The following is a 13,717-nucleotide window of genomic DNA, read 5'->3' as shown; positions in this document are numbered from 1 at the left end:
TCATCTTAAAACCAACGACCACCACTAGAGAGTGCCTTCCCTCATCTTACCTTCACAGGAAAAGTTCTTAAAAAAAAACGAGTCTGTTTGCTTTCTCCACATTATTACTTCCAAGTCGCTCTTTAATTCGTGATTTTTTTTTTTTTTTACTATTTACTGGTCCTGTTACCCCACTGAAACTTGTTTTACTAAGATTATTAATCTATTTGCCAGTTCCATTGTCTTTTTTCTTTCATTGTTTTTCCATATATACTTCCTTATGTGTATATGTTGTTGTTTCATTTGATAAAATTTATTTCCTCACCAACGTCTATAGTAGCACCCTCCCCTGATGCCCTACCACTCTCACTATTATTTTTCCACATCCTTTACTTCTGCCCACTCCTTAAAAGTTAAATTGCTGTCCCCAAAGATTTCTCAAGACTTTGCTCTTGATTCACTACTCTATTAATTCTTTGTAAGCTTCACCTGTCCACAGTTTGAACCAGATAAAGATTTTTCTACATCTGCATTTGTAACCAGAGTTATTTGCTGAGTTCTAAGGTAATCTTCAAAGAATTTAAAATTCTTTTTTTTCTTAGAAAAAATTCCAAACATTTAAGCTAAAACACATCTCCTGCACAGCCTTAGCTGCCCTATACATAGGTAAAGTAGAATTATTACAGTACTTAAATGCAGAACTTGGAGCTATACTATCCAATGACTATTAGAACTGTGGTTGGTCATATGTAAAACTAGTTAAAGGGAATTAATGATATTTTTAAGTGTAAAATAATATCCCAAGGGAAGAGATGAATGGTATGACCAGGGGGCTGGTATGTGGGAAAAACAGGATGGAGATACAGAGTATTTATATATTAGCAAAATCAAAAAGTTCTCTAGTGGATACAAATTGCCAGTCTTAATACCAGTGCTAGGTTTGCTTGTCAGCAATAGGACTCCACAAGCAGAAACTTTAAGATCAATGTGTCTAGGATAGAAAAAAAGACTCTATACTTTTTAAATATCTCTCCAAGAGTGCATCACAATCAAGTGGGATTCATTGCAGGGGCACAAAGATGGCTCAACATAATCATGTCAATCAATGTGATACACCTAAATAAAACATAAAAATCATATGATCATAACAATAGATGCAGAAAAACATTTGATAAAATGCTTTATGATTAAATCATTCAATAAAATGTGTATAAAAGGAAAGCACCTCAACATAATAAAAGCTATATATGACAAACCCTCAACTGATATCATACTCAATGGAGTATGTCAGGAAAAAGACAAGGATGTCCACTCTCACCACTGTTACTCAACATAGTACCGGCAGTCCTAGCCAGAGAAATCAGGCAAGAGAAAGAAACAAATGACATCAAAATTAGAAATGAAGAAGTAAAAGTGTTAACTTTTGCAGACAACATGATTTTTATATAGAAAACACTAAAGAGTCCACTAAAATACTATTATCTACAATAAACACACACAGTAACATTTCAGGATACAAAAATCAATGTACAAAAATCCATCACATTACTATACACTAACAATGAAATTTAAGGAAAAAATGGAAAAAAACAATTGCTTTTGTAATTGCAACAAAAAAATAAAATAAAATACCTAGGAATAAACTTGACAAAGGATATAAAAGACCTATACATTGAAAACTGCAATGCATTATTAAAAGAGATTAAAAAGACACAATGAAATGGAAAGATATTCTGTGTTCATGTGTTGGAAGAATCAACATATTTAACATAACAATCTGGCCCAAAGTAATATACAGATTCCTATCAAAACCTCAATGGCATTTTTTAAAGAAATAGAACCAGAAAAATCATCATATTTGTATGGAACCACAAAAGCCCCCAAATAACCAAAGAAATCCTAAGAAAAAAAAAGAGTGATTCCAGAGGTATCATGCTCCCTGACATCAAATTATACTAAAAAGTGATGATAATCAAAACAGACTGACAGCTATAAGAGGGAAGATGGGAGGCAGGGACTGATTGAAAGAAGATGGAAGTGTTAGTCAAAGAACATAGGTAAAGGGCCTATGGACACAGACAACTATGTGGAGGTTGACTGTGGGAGTGGAGGGGGCTGGGTGGAAGGGCACAAAGGGAGAGAAACTGGGACAACTGTAATAGCATAAACTATAAAATATTTTAAAAAAGCAACATTGTATAAGCAGAAAAATAGACACACAGACCAATGAAATAGAATTAAGAGCCCAGAAATAAATCCACATGTATATGGGCAAACATTTTTGACAGAGCCAAAAACATACACTGGATGAAAGACAACCTCTTCAATAAATGGCATTGGGAAAATGGGAAAGCCAATGCAAAAGAGTGAAACTAGACTAGAGTCTGTCCCCTATATAATAATTAACTCAAAATGTATCAAACACCTAAATATAAGAACTAAAATAATAAATTGCATAGAAGAAAACATAGATATAAATTTAGGGCCCCTGGTCTTAGAGAGAATTTTATGAATTTGACCTCAAAAGCAAAAGAATTAACAGCAAAATTAAATGAATGGAACTATAGCAAATGAAAAACTTCTGCATAGCAAAAGAAACCACTAGCAAAGTAAAGAGGCAACCAACAAATGGGAAAAGATATTTGCAAACAACCCAACACCAAACAAACAAATAATCCAATTAAATAATGGGCAGAGTACTTGAACAGACACATCTCCCAAGAAGACATACAAATGACCATCAGATATATGAAAAGATGCTCACCTTCACTAGCTAGTAAAGAAATACAGAACAAAATTACAATGAGACACCATCTAATACCTGTTAGAATGGTTACTATCAATAAGACAAGTAATATAAAGTGTGTGTAGAGGTTGTGGAGAAAAAGAAAACTTCATTCACTGCAGGAGAATGTAAATTGATATAGTCACCATGGAAAACAGTATGGAGGTTCCTCAAAAAATTAAGGGTAGCGTTACCATATAACCCATTACAACCCCTCTTCTGGGTATCTCTCGAAAAATTTGAGAACATTTATGCAAAGATACATGCACCTCTATGCTCACTGCAGCAATATTGATGGTGGCCAAGACATGGAAACAACCAAAATATTTTGACAGATGATTGTATAAAGATGTGATACTAATACATAATGAAATACAACTTACCCATAAGAAAAGATGACATACTGCCACTTACAAGAATGTGGACAGGCAGGTCTTGACAATATCATGCTAAGCAAAATAAGGCAAACACAAAACATCTGAAACTGTAAGATTTCATTTATATATGGGACATAAAACTGAAATAAATAAGTGAACAAATAAGAAAAACAAACAAACTAAAACTCATAGACATAGACAATACTATGATGGTTACCAGAGGGAGGGCAGATGGGAGGAGGCAGTAGGGGCAAAGTGGGACAAATATATGGTGATGGAAGAAGATTTGCCTTTAGATGGTGGGCACAGAATTCAATATACAGATCATGTATCAGAAAATTGAACACTTGAAATTTATACAATTTTATTAACCAATGTCACCCCAATAAATTTAATTAAAAAGAAAAAAATCTCTTGAAGAAATTCTGATATGCTATATAATTCATAACATTGGCAGAGAGCATTTCCCAACCTGTGGGCCACAGGCCAGTGGAACTTATTGATAGGCATTTTTAAAAATTACTGTCTGGGGACTAAAATAATAAATATCTTAAAAATATCTTTTAATATTTCAATTTTGTAAAAAAATTTATAGTGGGCATCATACCCTCCTCCCAACAATAAAAAACTAAACCTAGTTTTTTTTTTAATTGGAAGGAGTTCTCGAATTTGAAAAATTTAAAAATTACTACATACAATGCTTTACTTCAAATATTCTGGAAATGTGCTCATTTTTATTAGAACTTACAATTTGTCATTTAACAAGTAATAATTTGTCATTTGTCCTCATTATTGCAAAATAGTATATTTTAAGAGAAAAATACAATCTGTGTATGCATTACTTTTAAGAGAAGCTATAAGAAAATCCTGGACAATACATAAAAAATTATAATCCATTAGTCATTTTAGAAGATTTTTTAATATTTTGTGTTTTATTTAATTTACCTTATCTAGATTCATAATCTAATTAAATAAATGTTCATTTGCAACAAATTTGCAAAGGAAGACTATGAAATGGCTAAAATTTGTGTGGTCACAAATTGTTATATATTTATAAATTAGGTCAGAGCTTCACAAAATTTAAGCAAATGTCAAAGTCTTAAAATAAAATATTATCTAGAAATATATATAAGCATAGAGTAACATCTGCATGCCTAAATTTTATCTAATTTAAATCACTAAGCACAATGTTTGCTTTTTTCAAAAAAATAACATTCCTTAATAATGAACATTCTAATTTGGGCATACATAAAACTAGATGGACTAAAAAGCCTTCAGTGATCATCATTATAATAGATAATCTGTTATGCATAGTATCAATATTTGAAAGGATGCCCACTAAAACAGATGGTATTTATAGTCAAGTTTGTATCACGGTTATCTATATTGTCTTGATCACAATTACCAATCTAACTTTGACCTCTTATCTACCTGAATATTTGCCCTCCTGATTTCTCCTGATCTTGGTAATTATATATTGCTTCACTTTTATTTTGCCTTTCTAGGGCCTATTCTCTGAAAACTATCCCAGTATATTGTCTAGTGTTGACTTCCATGCATGATTACTGCATCATTGGCCCCCATGAAACTATTGCTTTTTAATTCAATCAACAAGTACTTACCGAATAGCTACCACATGTCATGCAGTGTTGATGGATTGGAAACATAACAGTGAACAAAACAGATCAACTTCGAGCTCTCAAAGAGCTTAAATTTTTATGCAATGAGTGGTCAGAGCAAATAGCCTGTAAAAACAAACACCCAGCTTGAACCAGAGCTTAACTTGAAACTATTTCCTCAGAACCACAGCAACAAATGACCGCAGCTAGACAACAAATAACACTGGGAAAAGCAACTACAAAATAATTTGCATGACTTAAAATGCAAGCCATCTGTATTTAGAGGATGAAACATTAATTTTTATTTTTTATTCTATTATACTTTTATTATATTATTATATATTATTATATTATTTTTAACTTTTTCATTGTTTATGCTATTACAGTTGTCCCAAATTTCTCCCTTTGTCCCCTTTCCCACAGCCCGCCCCCCATTTCCATAATCAATCCCCACATGTTGCTCATATCCACAAGTCATGCATAAATGTTCTATGTCTAATCCCTTCACCTTCTTTCAACCAGTCCCCAACACCTCCCCCCACACACATATGGCAGTCTGTTCCATGTTTCTGTGCCTCTGATTCTATTTTGCTTGTTAGTTTATTTTCATTAGATTCAAGTTATAAGTGAGATCATCTGGTATATGTCTTCCACTGACTGGCTTATTTCATTTAGTGTAATAGTCTCCAGCTCTTTCCATGCTGTTGCAAAAGTAAGATTTCCTTCTTATTCCATTGTGTATATCTACCACAGCTTTATATCCACTCATTTACTGATGGGCACTTAGGATGTTATCAAATATTGGTTATTTGTAAATAATGCTGCTATAAACACAGGGGTGCACATATTCCCTTGAATTAGTGTTTTGGGATTCTTTGAATATATTCCCAGAAGTGGAATAGCTGGGTCAAAAAAACTCATCCAACTCAAAACCAGGAAGACAAACAATTCAATTAAAAAATGGGCAAAGGACTGGAATACACACTTCTCCAAGGATGACATGCAGATAGTCCTTAGACATATAAAAAAAAAAATGCTTAGCCCTCACAGAGATGCAAGTTAAAAGCTTGGTGAGATACCATCTCACATCTGCCAAAATGGCCATCATTAACAAATCAACAAACAACAAGTACTGGTGAGGTTGTGGAGAAAAGGGAACCCTAGTGTACTGTCGGTGGGAATGCAGACTGGTACAACCACGCTGAAAAATAGTATGGGGTTTCCTCAAAAAAATTTAAAAATGAAACATTAATTTTTAGATTACCTCCAAAAGAAACCTGCCAAGAAAAGTTTTTGAATAAACAAATAAAAGGTGAGCAAAATATTTGGCCTGGCTGTAGTTGATAATTTTTCATTTAAAAATCATTATCAAATACTTAAAATTATATCTACCCTCATTTTTAAAAAGCCAGAAATGGCATGACTTATTTATTTGTTCATCCACTTATTCATTCAATACATGTTCTGAATGCCTGCTATGTGTCAGAACAGAAGAGGTTCCTGATTTGTGGAGCTAATATTCCAAGTAGAAGAAACAAAAGTAAGCAAGCAAGCAAATAATGTGTGATAATTTAAGTAAAGAAAATAACCTTTGTGCACTGATACAGAAAGAAGGGTTGGGGTAGAGTAAAACTATTTAGTTAAAATGAACAGAGAATGTTTCCCTGACTAGTTGAACATCAAGAAGGAAGATTTTTTTCAGCTATTCAAACTTCAAACATAAATATAATGAGTGTGAAATATTCTCATATGCATTAATATCAGTTATAACACACCTGCTCTTTATGTCTCAGTCTCCCACCAAATTCACCTTTGTTCTGAAAATGTGACTAAAATTCCCAAAGTTTAAAACAAGAGAAAGTTTGAATGGGTATGAAACAAGGACTTAGAATATAATCATTCTTTCAACATTAATTATACTGTACATTCTGAGAAGCTATAATCAAGAATTGAAAGCTGCTTTTTGTCTTACGGTCAAAATCATGAAGCAACAATTTTACACAATGACTGTATATTTGTAAGAAATTCTGAAACAGAAAACAATGACCTAGTTATAATTTTCTACATGAAAAGAAGTCCAGACAAGAAATATTGCCTATCTGCTCTTTTTCTGGATTTATTTTATTAATGCTTTTCTGGGAGGCATGGAAGGTTAGGGTGGCAAATAGAAGAAGGTAAAATAATAAAAGCATTCAGCATAAATACATTTTATAGGAGGTCTTAAGAAAATAAATATGGCTAATTTACACATGGACTTTAAAGCATGAGATCAAAAATAATTGTTATTGAAGGCAATTTTCCAAAATATCATTTTGTTTTTAATCCATCAAATACCAAACTATTGCCACCTCTCTGTAAGCTTTATTGATATAAGTAAATGTATATATTGTTATTACTTGGTGTCATCTTAGTATTACTATACTTAAAATAATCCTATTTATCCTTTTTTCTTTCAAGTGACATTTTGGTTTCTTTTCCTACTTCCTGGTGCTTATGTGGAAACAAGGACAAAGAAACCAAAGACCATATCTTTGATCTTTGTTTAACTAGCATTCAACAAAATATCTGATTCACAATAGTAGTTCAACAGTGAACAGATAATTGAATGAATGAATGAATGATCCAAAAAGCATTTGATCACCTGAAAGAAATGTCTTAATCAACTACTATGAGATCATTACAGATTATGTATTAGTATAGGCACTGGAAAATATTTAATTCCTGTGATATAAATTCACATGAAACTGCCTTGGAAAATTAAGTCCAGTATTGAATAATTATATTTATTTTAACAAACTGTAAGGAATGGCATGCTTTTCTAATAACTTACTGTTATCATTTTATTCCCCCTTATTTGCAACCTTCACTGACCTAATTTTTTTTGCTTGTTCAGTGTCAACTTTTAAAAAAAGTTATTGTATTTTTCATTACCATTTAACCCCCGTATACCTCCCTCTCCCCTGCAATCACCTCTCTGTTGTCCATGTCCATGAGTCCTTTTTTCTTTTTGTCCATCCCTCCACCCCTTCACCTCCCCTACCCAATAGCTGTCATCTTGCTCTATGTCTATGAGTCTGTCTGTTATGCTTGTTAGTTCAGTTTGTTCATTAGATAATCCATTTAAATGAAATCATACAGCACTTGTCATTCACTGATCTACTGGTTTAGATGGAGAGGTTAGTTTCAGAAAACTTTGCTTTGTTTTTCAGTATGCATTCAGAAAATTGGCATACTTACATGGTGCCACTAATGTGATCCTCTATTTTATCCCCAATTCTAATGATAACTTAAATGAATAGGATTTCATTTCTTATTCAAGGAATGGTTTACACACTTCTTACTAAATATCACTTATTCCTGATTAACTCATTCCCCTGTCTTTTTTTAATACTTCTTGGAAAGCTAATAATTTTACTTATATTACTGTAAAAACAAGGATCCCACTTTGCTAGGTCCCTAGACTGATTCTAGAAATAATCCTAAACAATAGAATGCAAAATATGACAATAAATGTTGGCCTATAGTGAAAGAAACATAATTTTGATACTCAGATGGCTTTCATGTGTACATTCACATGCAAACACCACATACATGTTGATTATTAAGAAGATTCCTTTTTTAAAAATATAATTTTAGATACTAAAGTTACGTATCTTAAAACTTTTTCCTTAAGCTTATAAGCCTAAATTATAAACATCATGATTGTATTAAACGTAGCAAATTTTAGTGATCCATTTTTAAAAAGCCTTTAATTAATGTGTTCCCATTACAAACTTAGTTAATTTAAACTCACTAGTCACATAAACTGAATTCATAAATATATCTTATTATCCTGTAAGTACTTTAATTCTCTGGCTGAATAAATTCTTCCAAATATATTAGTAGTTCTTTACAATCTAACAAGGTTCATCTTATATTCTCCTAAATGTTCTGATTCTTTAAAAATTGGTATGATTTCAATTTAAAGTCACAAATTTAAATTGACTATTCAATGGCACACTTTAACTTGGATGTGCAAGACTGACTTGCTTTCCTAAAAGGCCAATAATCTTTGAAATATTTCAGGTAATTGAAATAACAAATATGCTCAGATTTCTCAACACACCAAAAACTGTTGAACTTTAGGTTTGATTTTCTTGAGCATTTCTCTGCATAACTATAAATCTTTCCATGGTTAAAAGATGCTGTAGTAGGTTGACTACTGACTCCCAAAGATATCCACACTCTAATTTCTGTATCTGATGAATATATTACCCTGCATAGCCAAAAAAATAAATAACCTTTGCAGGTATGATTAAATTGAGGCTATTGAAATAGGGAGATTATCCTGAACTATCAGGTGGGTCCAATGTCATCACAAGGGTCCTTATAAAGGAAAGAGAGAAACAGAAGAGTCAGAAGAGGAGCTGTGGTTATGGAAGCAGAGATTAGATTTATGTGATAACTGATGGGAGAAGACTGTGAGTCAAGGAATGCTGGTAGCCTCTTGAAGCTGGAAAATATAAGGAAATGTATTCTCCACCAGAGCCTCCAGAAGAAATTCAGTCCTGGCAACATCTTTATTTTAGCCCAATGAAACTTATTTTTGGACTTCTAAATCCTCGAATCGTAAGATAATTAATTTTTGTTGTTTTAAGCAACGAAGTTTGTGAAAATTGGTCACAGCATCGATAGGAAATTGAACACGTTTACCCACCAAAGAAACAATTATGCTATTTTAAACAATAGGAAGCTTATCTTCTTAATTATTGAGACTGTATCATACCCAGATAGTTGGTCTGGTAGGCTGATTTACTTCCTTTTGGTGAAAATAATAAAACATACTGAGTCCATTTTACTCTAAAACAAAGATTAAAAAGATTATTTACCTCATATCTGTTAGTTTGAGTTATCGCATGATGTAGTTTATCATATAGATATTCATAGAGGTCTACAAAACCTGGTTGATACATTAATTGATTTTATATTGCATTACTTCGCTTATGAGATATTTGAGTATTTATCACCCCAATCTAAAGACTTTTGAATTTGATGGTATATTGCATTTTTTTCTCCCATCCCACCTGATCAAATAACAAAAACCCTATAGACAATAAAATAAGATCTAGTTGAATCATTCATGATTTTATATGATTTTACGACCACAGAATAATAAAAATGGGGAAAGGGGCAATATTTATTGAATACTTTATATTCAGAAGCTTTCTACTCAACACTTACTTTGTTTCTAGTTTGGGGGTATTGTCAATAAAGTTACTAAGAGTATTTGTGTACAAGTTTTTGTAGGGACATAGTTTTTCTTCTCTGTTGTAATGTCTAGGAGAAAAATTGCAGGGTAACATAGTAAGAGTATATTTAACTTTATAAAAAACTATAGAGAGACTTCTGGTTAACATGGAGGCATAGGTAAGTAAACACAGCTCGCCTCCTTGCACAACCACAGCAAAAATTACAACAAGACTACAAAACAAATAACACCCAGAATCATCACAAAATCAAGCTACATGAAGTCTGACAACCAAGGAATTAAAGAACCTACATTCATCCACATGGGTAGGAGAATCAGAGACATGGAAGTACAGAGGTGTGAAGATGTGGAAACTACAGTCCCACAACAACATGTAGTGGATAAAAATCGGGAGGGATATCTCGGGGGTAAGGAATCCTGGCCCCATACCAGACCACTCAGTCCAGGGTTCCAGTGCCAGGAAGATAAATCCTCACTGGGTATTGGAAAGATGGAAGAAATTGCAGGATTCTCAGGAGTCTCTTCTTAAAGGTCCTGAAATGGACTTAGGACTTACACCAGGGGTGTCCAATTTTTGGCATCTCTGGGCTGCTGGAAGAAGAAGAATTGTCTTGGGCCACACATTAAATACCCAAACACTAAAGAAAACTGATCAGCCAAAAAGGTCCATGCATAGTTTTTGCAATATCTGCCACCACAGATAAGCAAAAAAATCCTCATATAATAATCCTAATTAGCCCTTTCACTATCTCTTAAAATTGTTGAGCAGCTTCCAAGATTGTGATCATTATATAGAAAATGTACATACCAAAGTAATAAAACCTAGTATAAAACTTAGTAATAAAACTAAGTAATGCTTAAAGTAAATTTACAATTTTGTGTTGGGCCAAATTCATAGCCATCCTGGGCTTCATGTGTGTGGCCCAGGGGCCACGGGTTGGGCACCCCTGACTTATGCACTATCTCTGGGCTTCAACACAGGGGCAGTACGTGGAAGGGCAGCAGTAACATGTGGGGAGAAATTAAATTGTCTGGCATCAGGGTGAGTGCTGGGGGACAGCTTCCTCCCAGACAAAATTCCAGAGGTCAGGCAGCAGCTTTCTTCACTTTCTGAGCCCTTCCCAACATAGTCATAGAGCAGTGACACTGTATCAGAGACTCCACCAATCAGGTTGTCCCATCCTGGTGATTACCAAAGGTTCTACCCCATCCAACTTACCAGTGTGCTTTTCTACAATAGGCCATACTACTAAGACAGAGAGTCAAAGTAGCTCTACTTAATGCATAGAAACAAACACAAGGAGGCTGCCAAAATGAGGAGATAAAGAAATATGGCCCAAATGAAAGAACAGAAAGAAAAAACAGAAAAATAACTAAAAAAAATGGAGATAAGCAATCTATTAGATGTAGAGTTCAAAATGCTGGTTACTAAGATGCTCAAGAAACTCGTTGGGTACTTCAACAGCATAAGAAAGACCCAGGCAGAAATGAAGCAAAATAAAAATTTACAGGGAACCAACAGTGGAGTGGATGAAACTGAGAATCAAATCAATGATTTGGAACATAAGGAAGAAGAAACATTCAATCAGAACAAGAAGAAGAAGAATCCCAAAAAACAAGGATAGGCTAAGGAGCCCTTGCAATAACTTTAAATGTACCAACATTCAAATCATAGAGGTGCTGGAAGGAGAAGAGAAGAAGCAAGACCTGAACAAGAACATGCAAAAAAAAAAAAAGAAACTAGACCACCAATGTACACGTTACACCAAAATAAACTCAAGATGGATAAAAGACTTAAATTTAAGGCATGATACCATGAAAGTCCTAGAGGAAAATATATGCAGGAAAATTTCAAATATTCCACACAGCAATATTTTCACTGATATGTCCCCTAGAGCAAGGGACATAAAGGAAAAAAATAAACAAATGGGACTACATCAAACTAAAAATCTTCTGCATGGCTAAAGAAAACATCAACAAAATGGAAACAGAACCAACCGTATGGGAAAACATATTTGTCAATGATACCTCAGACAAGGGTTTGATCTCCAGAATATGTAAAGAACTCACATGACTCCACTCCAGGAAGACAAGCAATCCAACTTAAAAATGGGCGAAGGACCTGAACAGACACTTCTCCAAGGAGGACATACAGAGGGCTCATAGATACAGGAAAAAATTTTCAATATTACTAGCCATCAGAGGGATGCAAATTAAAACCACAATGAAATATCACTTCACACTGGTCAGAATGGCCCTCATTAATAAATCAACAAACAAGTGCTGGTGAGGTTGTGGAGAAAAGGGAACCCTAGTACACTGTGGGTGGGAATGCAGACTGTTGCAGCCACTGTGGAAAACAATATGGAATTTCCTCAAAAAACTAAAGATGAAACTGTCTTTTGACCCAGCAATTCCACACTCGGAGTATACCCTAAGAATCCTGAAACACCAATTCAAAAGAACCTATGCACCCCAATGTTCATAACATTGTTATTTACAATTGATAACTGCTAGAAACAGCCTAAGTGCCCATCAGTAAATGAGTGGATCTAAAACCTGTAGTACATTTACACAGTGGAATACTATACAGCAGAAAGAAAGAAGGAATATCCACCTTTTGTAACAGCATCAATGGAACTGAAGAGCCTTATGCTGAGTGAAATAAGCCAAGTGGTGAAAGACAAATACCATATGCTCTCACCTATAAGTGGAACCTAATCAACAAAACAAATGAGCAAAATATAACCAGAGACTTGGAAATAATGAACAAACTGACAGTGACTAGAAGAGGGTGAGGGGGATAACAAGTGAAAGAAGGGGAAAGGGCAAACAAAGGAATGTGAATAGAGGACTCATGGGCATGGACAATGGGGGTTAACTGTGGGAGTGAGGGGTTCAGGGTAGGAGTGAGTAATGAGGAAAAAGGTGGGACAACTGTAACTGAATAATAATAAATGGAAAAATAAGTAAATAAATAAACACTATTGGGAATAATCAAACACTGTAGAAATTCCTTACTAAAGATGATGTAGTAAAAAAAAAAAACAAAACCTTATTTGAAAAAATAATGAAAGGAAACTTCCCTAATTTGGTGAAGGAAATAGATATACAAGACCAGGAAACACTGAAAGTCACAAACAAGATGGACATAAAGACAACCACACCAAGACACATAATTAAAATACCAAAGACTAAAGGTAAAGAGAGAATCTTAAAAGCAGCCAGAGAAAAGCAGAGAGTTACCTACAAAGGAGTTCCCACTAGACTCTCAGCTGATTTCTCAAAAGAAACTTTGCAGACTAGAATGGACTGGCAAGAAATTTTCAAAGTGATAAAAAGCAGGGACGTACAACCTAGATTACTCTATCCAGCAAAGCTATCATTTAGAATTGAAGGTTGATAAAGTGCCTCCCAGACAAGGTAAAACTAAAGGTATTCATCATCACTAGGCCATTATTATATGAAATACTAAAGGGACTTATTTAAGAAAAAGAAGAATACCAAAACTATAAACAATAAAACGGTGATAAATCCCTAACTATCAACAATTGAATCTAAAAAACAAAGTAAGCAAAGAGCAGAACAGAAACAGAATCATAGATATGGAGATCATTTGGAGGGTTATCAGTTAGGAGTGGGTAGGGGAAGAGGAGGAAAAGGCGTAAGGACTAAGAAGTACAGATTGGTAGGTACAGAATAGACAGGG

This window comes from Pteronotus mesoamericanus, unplaced genomic scaffold (assembly GCF_021234165.1).
Source record: "Pteronotus mesoamericanus isolate MK-2021 breed Mesoamerican mustached bat unplaced genomic scaffold, CSHL_Meso_final contig_50, whole genome shotgun sequence".
Taxonomy (NCBI): domain Eukaryota; kingdom Metazoa; phylum Chordata; class Mammalia; order Chiroptera; family Mormoopidae; genus Pteronotus; species Pteronotus mesoamericanus.
The sequence above is the reverse complement of the archived record's forward strand: the minus strand, read 5'-3'. Positions refer to the sequence as shown.